The following is a 9,800-nucleotide window of genomic DNA, read 5'->3' as shown; positions in this document are numbered from 1 at the left end:
ATCCCATACTACCCCATCCCAAACTACCTCATGCCCTACTCCCCCATTCCCTACTCCCCCATTCCCTACTCCCACATCCCATACTACCCCATCCCAAACTACCCCATTCCCTACTCCCCCATCCCATACTACCCTATTCCCTACTACCATCCCCACTCCCCCATCCCCTACTACCCCATTCCCTACTCCCCCATTCCCTACTACCCATCCCACCCCATTCCCTACTACCCCATTCCCTACTACCCAATTCCCTACTCCCCCATTTCATACTACCCCATTCCCTACTCCCCCATTCCCTACTCCCCCATCCCCTACTACCCCATTCCCTACTCCCCCATCCCCTACTACCTCATTCTCTAATACCCATCCCACCCCATTCCCTACTACCCCATTCCCTACTACCCCATTCCCTACTCCCCCATCCCCTACAACCCCATTCTCTACTCCCCCATTCCATACTCCCTCATTTCATACTACCCCATTCCCTACTTCCCCATTTCATACTACCACATTCCCTACTCCCCCATCCCCTACTACCCCTTTCCCTACTCCCCATTCATACTCCCCCATTCCCTACTCCCCCATTCCCTACTACCCCATTCCCTACTCCCCCATCCCCTACTCCCCCATTCCCTACTCCCCCATCCCCTACTCCCCCATTCCCTACTCCCTACTCCCCCATTCCCTACTACCCCATTCCCTACTACCCCATCCCATACTACACCATCCCATACTACCCCATACCCTACTACCCCATCCCCTACTACCTCATTCCCTACTCCCCCATCCCCTACTACCCCATTCCCTACTCCCCAATCCCATACTACCCCATTCCCTACTACCCCATCCCATACTACCCCATACCCTACTACCCCATCCCATACTACCCCATACCCTACTACCCCATCCCCTACTACCCCATCCCCTACTACCTCATTCCTTACTCCCCCATCCCCTACTACCCCATTCCCCACTCCCCCATCCCATACTACCCCATCCCATACTACCCCATTCCCTACTAACCCATCCCCTACTACCCCATCCCCTACTACCCCATTCCCTACTACCCCATTCCCTACTACCCCATTCCCTACTCCCCCATCCCCTACTTCCCGATTCCCCACTCCCTGATCCCATACTACCCTATTCCCTACTACCCCATCCCCTACTACCCCATCCCAAACTACCCCATTCCCTACTCCCCCATCCCATACTTCCCTATTCCCAACTACCCCATCCCCTACTACCCCATCCCATACTACCCCATTCCCTACTAACCCATCCCATACCACCCCATTCCCTACTAACCCATCCCATACTCCCCCATTCCCTACTACCCAAACCCCTACTACCCCATCCCATACTACCCCATTCCCTACTAACCCTTCCCATACTCCCCCATTCCCTACTCCCCCATCCCCTACTTCCCGATTCCCCACTCCCTGATCCCATACTCCCCATCCCCTACTACCCCATCCCCTACTTCCCCATTCCGTACTCCCCCATCCCCTACTTCCCGATTCCCCACTCCCCCATCCCATACTACCCCATTCCCCGCTCCCCCATTCCCTACTCCCCCATCCCATACTACCCCATTCCCCACTCCCCCATTCCCTACTCCCCCATCCCATACTACCCCATTCCCCACTCCCCCATTCCCTACTCCCCCATCCCATACTACCCCATTCCCTACTCCCCCATTCCCTAATCCCCCATCCCCTACTCCCTCATCCCATACTACCCCATTCCCTACTACCCCATCCCATACTACCCCATTCCCTACTACCCTATTCCCTATTACCCTATTCCCTACTACCCCATTCCCTACTCCCCCATTCCCTACTCCCCCATTCCCTACTCCCCCATCCCCTACTCCCCCATCCCGTACTCCCCCATTCCCTACTACCCCATCCCATACTACCCCATTCCCTACTCCCCCACCCCATACTACCCCATCCCAAACTACCCCATTCCCTACAACCCCATCCCATACTACCTCATTCCCTACTCCCAAATCCCATACTACCCCATCCCAAACTACCCCATTCCCTACTCCCCCATCCCATACTACCCTATTCCCTACTACCATCCCCTACTCCCCCATCCCCTACTACCCCATTCCCTACTCCCCCATTCCCTACTACCCATCCCACCCCATTCCCTACTACCCCATTCCCTACTACCCAATTCCCTACTCCCCCATTCCCTACTACCCAATTCCCTACTCCCCCATTCCCTACTACCCCATTCCCTACTCCCCCATTCCCTACTCCCCCATCCCCTACTACACATTCCTTACTCCCCATTCCCTACTCCCCCATCCCATACTACCCCATTCCCTACTAACCCATCCCATATTACCCCATTCCCTACTAACCCATACCATACTACCCCATTCCCTACTAACCCATCCCATACTACCCCATTCCCTACTACCCCATTCCCTACTACCCCATCCCATACTACCCCATTCCCTACTCCCCCACCCCATACTACCCCATCCCAAACTACCCCATTCCCTACTACCCCATCCCACCTCATTCCCTACTCCCCCATCCCATACTACCCCATCCCAAACTACCCCATTCCCTACTCCCCCATCCCATACTACCCTAGTCCCTACTACCATCCCCTACTCCCCCATCCCCTACTACCCCATTCCCTACTCCCCCATTCCCTACTACCCATCCCACCCCATTCCCTACTACCCCATTCCCTACTACCCAATTCCCTACTCCCCCATTCCCTACTACCCAATTCCCTACTACCCCATTCCCTACTACCCCCTTCCCTACTCCCCCATTCCCTACTCCCCCATCCCCTACTACACATTCCCTACTCCCCATTCCCTACTCCCCATTCCCTACTCCCCCATCCCATACTACCCCATTCCCTACTAACCCATCCCATACTACCCCATTCCCTACTACCCTATTCCCTATTACCTTATTCCCTACTACCCCATTCCCTACTCCCCCATTCCCTACTCCCCCATCCCCTACTCCCCCATCCCCTACTCCCCCATCCCGTACTCCCCCATTCCCTACTACCCCATTCCATACCACCCCATCCCCTACTCCCCCACCCCATACTACCCCATCCCAAACTACCCCATTCCCTACAACCCCATCCCATACTACCTCATTCCCTACTCCCCCATCCCATACTACCCCATCCCATACTACCCCATCCCAAACTACCCCATTCCCTACTCCCCCATCCCATACTACCCTATTCCCTACTACCATCCCCTACTCCCCCATTCCCTACTACCCATCCCACCCCATTCCCTACTACCCCATTCCCTACTACCCCATTCCATACTCCCTCATTTCATACTACCCCATTCCCTACTCCCCCATCCCCTACTACCCCTTTCCCTACTCCCCCATTTCATACTCCCCCATTCCCTACTCCCCCATTCCCTTCTACCCCATTCCCTACTAACCCATCCCCTACTCCCCCATCCCTACTCCCCCATCCCCTACTCCCCCATTCCCTACTCCCTAGTCCCCCATTCCCTACTACCCCATTCCCTACTACCCCATCCCCTACTCCCCCATTCCCTACTCCCTACTCCCCCATTCCCTACTACCTCATTCACTACTCCCCCATCCCCTACTACCCCATTCCCCACTCCCCCATCCCATACTACCCCATCCCATACTACCCCATTCCCTACTAACCCATCCCCTACTACCCCATCCCCTACTACCCCATTCCCTACTACCCCATTCCCTACTCCCCCATCCCCTACTTCCCGATTCCCCACTCCCTGATCCCATACTACCCTATTCCCTACTACCCCATCCCCTACTACCCCATCCCAAACTACCCCATTCCCTACTCCCCCATCCCATACTACCCTATTCCCTACTACCCCATCCCCTACTACCCCATCCCATACTACCCCATTCCCTACTAACCCATCCCATACTACCCTATTCCCTACTACCCCATCCCCTACTACCCCATCCAATACTACTTCATTCCCTACTACCCCATCCCATACTACCCCATCCCCTACTACCCCATCCCATACTACCCCATTCCCTACTACCCCATCCCATACTACCCCATTCCCCACTCCCTCATCCCATACTACCCCATTCCCCGCTCCCCCATTCCCTACTCCCCCATCCCATACTACCCCATTCCCCACTCCCCCATTCCCTACTCCCCCATCCCATACTACCCCATTCCCTACTCCCCCATTCCCTACTCCCCCATCCCCTACTCCCCCATCCCATACTACCCCATTCCCTACTACCCCATCCCATACTACCCCATTCCCTACTACCCTATTCCCTATTACCCTATTCCCTACTACCCCATTCCCTACTCCCCCATTCCCTACTCCCCCATTCCCTACTCCCCCATCCCCTACTCCCCCATCCCGTACTCCCCCATTCCCTACTACCCCATCCCATACTACCCCATTCCCTACTCCCCCACCCCATACTACCCCATCCCAAACTACCCCATTCCCTACAACCCCATCCCATACTACCTCATTCCCTACTCCCAAATCCCATACTACCCCATCCCAAACTACCCCATTCCCTACTCCCCCATCCCATACTACCCTATTCCCTACTACCATCCCCTACTCCCCCATCCCCTACTACCCCATTCCCTACTCCCCCATTCCCTACTACCCATCCCACCCCATTCCCTACTACCCCATTCCCTACTACCCAATTCCCTACTCCCCCATGCCCTACTACCCAATTCCCTACTCCCCCATTCCCTACTACCCCATTCCCTACTCCCCCATTCCCTACTACCCCATCCCCTACTACACATTCCTTACTCCCCATTCCCTACTCCCCCATCCCATACTACCCCATTCCCTACTAACCCATCCCATATTACCCCATTCCCTACTAACCCATACCATACTACCCCATTCCCTACTAACCCATCCCATACTACCCCATTCCCTACTACCCCATCCCATACTACCCCATTCCCTACTCCCCCACCCCATACTACCCCATCCCAAACTACCCCATTCCCTACTACCCCATCCCACCTCATTCCCTACTCCCCCATCCCATACTACCCCATCCCAAACTACCCCATTCCCTACTCCCCCATCCCATACTACCCTAGTCCCTACTACCATCCCCTACTCCCCCATCCCCTACTACCCCATTCCCTACTCCCCCATTCCCTACTACCCATCCCACCCCATTCCCTACTACCCCATTCCCTACTACCCAATTCCCTACTCCCCCATTCCCTACTACCCAATTCCCTACTCCCCCATTCCCTACTACCCCCTTCCCTACTCCCCCATTCCCTACTCCCCCATCCCCTACTACACATTCCCTACTCCCCATTCCCTACTCCCCCATTCCCTACTCCCCCATCCCCTACTCCCCCATCCCCTACTCCCCCATCCCGTACTCCCCCATTCCCTACTACCCCATTCCATACTACCCCATTCCCTACTCCCCCACCCCATACTACCCCATCCCAAACTACCCCATTCCCTACAACCCCATCCCATACTACCTCATTCCCTACTCCCCCATCCCATACTACCCCATCCCATACTACCCCATCCCAAACTACCCCATTCCCTACTCCCCCATCCCATACTACCCTATTCCCTACTACCATCCCCTACTCCCCCATTCCCTACTACCCATCCCACCCCATTCCCTACTACCCCATTCCCTACTACCCCATTCCATACTACCCCTTTCCCTACTCCCCCATTTCATACTCCCCCATTCCCTACTCCCCCATTCCCTTCTACCCCATTCCCTACTAACCCATCCCCTACTCCCCCATCCCTACTCCCCCATCCCCTACTCCCCCATTCCCTACTCCCTAGTCCCCCATTCCCTACTACCCCATTCCCTACTACCCCATCCCCTACTCCCCCATTCCCTACTCCCTACTCCCCCATTCCCTACTACCTCATTCACTACTCCCCCATCCCCTACTACCCCATTCCCCACTCCCCCATCCCATACTACCCCATCCCATACTACCCCATTCCCTACTAACCCATCCCCTACTACCCCATCCCCTACTACCCCATTCCCTACTACCCCATTCCCTACTCCCCCATCCCCTACTTCCCAATTCCCCACTCCCTGATCCCATACTACCCTATTCCCTACTACCCCATCCCCTACTACCCCATCCCAAACTACCCCATTCCCTACTCCCCCATCCCATACTACCCTATTCCCTACTACCCCATCCCCTACTACCCCATCCCATACTACCCCATCCCATACTACCCCATTCCCTACTAACCCATCCCATACTACCCTATTCCCTACTACCCCATCCCCTACTACCCCATCCAATACTACCTCATTCCCTACTACCCCATCCCATACTACCCCATCCCCTACTACCCCATTCCCTACTACCCCATCCCATACTACCCCATTCCCTACTAACCCATTCCCTACTACCCCATTCCATACTCCCTCATTTCATACTACCCCATTCCCTACTCCCCCATCCCCTACTACCCCTTTCCCTACTCCCCCATTTCATACTCCCCCATTCCCTACTCCCCCATTCCCTTCTACCCCATTCCCTACTAACCCATCCCCTACTCCCCCATCCCTACTCCCCCATCCCCTACTCCCCCATCCCCTACTTCCCGATTCCCCACTCCCCCATCCCATACTACCCCATTCCCCACTCCCTCATCCCATACTACCCCATTCCCCGCTCCCCCATTCCCTACTCCCCCATCCCATACTACCCCATTCCCCACTCCCCCATTCCCTACTCCCCCATCCCATACTACCCCATTCCCTATTCCCCCATTCCCTACTCCCCCATCCCCTACTCCCCCATCCCATACTACCCCATTCCCTACTACCCCATCCCCTACTACCCCATCCCCTACTACCCTATTCCCTATTACCCTATTCCCTACTACCCCATTCCCTTCTCCCCCATTCCCTACTCCCCCATCCCCTACTCCCCCATCCCCTACTACCCCATCCCATACTACCCCATTCCCTACTCCCCCACCCCATACTACCCTATCCCAAACTACCCCATTCCCTACAACCCCATCCCATACTACCTCATTCCCTACTCCCCCATCCCATACTACCCCATCCCAAACTACCTCATGCCCTACTCCCCCATTCCCTACTCCCCCATTCCCTACTCCCACATCCCATACTACCCCATCCCAAACTACCCCATTCCCTACTCCCCCATCCCATACTACCCTATTCCCTACTACCATCCCCTACTCCCCCATCCCCTACTACCCCATTCCCTACTCCCCCATTCCCTACTACCCATCCCACCCCATTCCCTACTACCCCATTCCCTACTACCCAATTCCCTACTCCCCCATTCCCTACTACCCAATTCCCTACTCCCCCATTCCCTACTACCCCATTCCCTACTCCCCCATTCCCTACTCCCCCATCCCCTACTACACATTCCTTACTCCCCATTCCCTACTCCCCCATCCCATACTACCCCATTCCCTACTAACCCATCCCATATTACCCCATTCCCTACTAACCCATCCCATATTACCCCATTCCCTACTAACCCATCCCATACTACCCCATTCCCTACTAACCCATCCCATACTACCCCATTCCCTACTACCCCATTCCCTACTACCCCATCCCATACTACCCCATTCCCTACTCCCCCACCCCATACTACCCCATCCCAAACTACCCCATTCCCTACTACCCCATCCCATACTACCTCATTCCCTACTCCCCCATCCCATACTACCCCATCCCAAACTACCCCATTCCCTACTCCCCCATCCCATACTACCCTAGTCCCTACTACCATTCCCTACTCCCCCATTCCCTACTACCCATCCCACCCCATTCCCTACTACCCCATTTCCTACTACCCATCCCACCCCATTCCCTACTACCCCATTCCCTACTACCCAATTCCCTACTCCCCCATTCCCTACTCCCCCATTCCCTACTACCCCCTTCCCTACTCCCCCATTCCCTACTCCCCCATCCCCTACTAACCCATCCCATACTACCCCATTCCCTACTACCCTATTCCCTATTACCCTATTCCCTACTACCCCATTCCCTACTCCCCCATTCCCTACTCCCCCATCCCCTACTCCCCCATCCCCTACTCCCCCATCCCCTACTCCCCCATTCCCTACTACCCCATCCCATACTACCCCATTCCCTACTCCCCCACCCCATACTACCCCATCCCAAACTACCCCATTCCCTACAACCCCATCCCATACTACCTCATTCCCTACTCCCCCATCCCATACTACCCCATCCCAAACTACCCCATGCCCTACTCCCCCATTCCCTACTCCCCCATTCCCTACTCCCACATCCCATACTACCCCATCCCAAACTACCCCATTCCCTACTCCCCCATCCCATACTACCCTATTCCCTACTACCATCCCCTACTACCCCATTCCCTACTCCCCCATTCCCTACTACCCATCCCACCCCATTCCCTACTACCCCATTCCCTACTACCCAATTCCCTACTCCCCCATTCCCTACTACCCAATTCCCTACTCCCCCATTCCCTACTACCCCATTCCCTACTCCCCCATTCCCTACTCCCCCATCCCCTACTACACATTCCTTACTCCCCATTCCCTACTCCCCCATCCCATACTACCCCATTCCCTACTAACCCATCCCATATTACCCCATTCCCTACTAACCCATCCCATATTACCCCATTCCCTACTAACCCATCCCATACTACCCCATTCCCTACTAACCCATCCCATACTACCCCATTCCCTACTACCCCATTCCCTACTACCCCATCCCATACTACCCCATTCCCTACTCCCCCACCCCATACTACCCCATCCCAAACTACCCCATTCCCTACTACCCCATCCCATACTACCTCATTCCCTACTCCCCCATCCCATACTACCCCATCCCAAACTACCCCATTCCCTACTCCCCCATCCCATACTACCCTAGTCCCTACTACCATTCCCTACTCCCCCATTCCCTACTACCCATCCCACCCCATTCCCTACTACCCCATTTCCTACTACCCATCCCACCCCATTCCCTACTACCCCATTCCCTACTACCCAATTCCCTACTCCCCCATTCCCTACTCCCCCATTCCCTACTACCCCCTTCCCTACTCCCCCATTCCCTACTCCCCCATCCCCTACTAACCCATCCCATACTACCCCATTCCCTACTACCCTATTCCCTATTACCCTATTCCCTACTACCCCATTCCCTACTCCCCCATTCCCTACTCCCCCATCCCCTACTCCCCCATCCCCTACTCCCCCATCCCCTACTCCCCCATTCCCTACTACCCCATCCCATACTACCCCATTCCCTACTCCCCCACCCCATACTACCCCATCCCAAACTACCCCATTCCCTACAACCCCATCCCATACTACCTCATTCCCTACTCCCCCATCCCATACTACCCCATCCCAAACTACCCCATGCCCTACTCCCCCATTCCCTACTCCCCCATTCCCTACTCCCACATCCCATACTACCCCATCCCAAACTACCCCATTCCCTACTCCCCCATCCCATACTACCCTATTCCCTACTACCATCCCCTACTCCCCCATTCCCTACTACCCATCCCACCCCATTCCCTACTACCCCATTCCCTACTACCCAATTCCCTACTCCCCCATTCCCTACTACCCAATTCCCTACTCCCCCATTCCCTACTACCCCATTCCCTACTACCCCCTTCCCTACTCCCCCATTCCCTACTCCCCCATCCCCTACTACACATTCCCTACTCCCCATTCCCTACTAACCCATCCCATACTA

This window comes from Oncorhynchus mykiss, chromosome 7 (genome assembly GCF_013265735.2).
Source record: "Oncorhynchus mykiss isolate Arlee chromosome 7, USDA_OmykA_1.1, whole genome shotgun sequence".
NCBI lineage: Eukaryota > Metazoa > Chordata > Actinopteri > Salmoniformes > Salmonidae > Oncorhynchus > Oncorhynchus mykiss.
The sequence above is the reverse complement of the archived record's forward strand: the minus strand, read 5'-3'. Positions refer to the sequence as shown.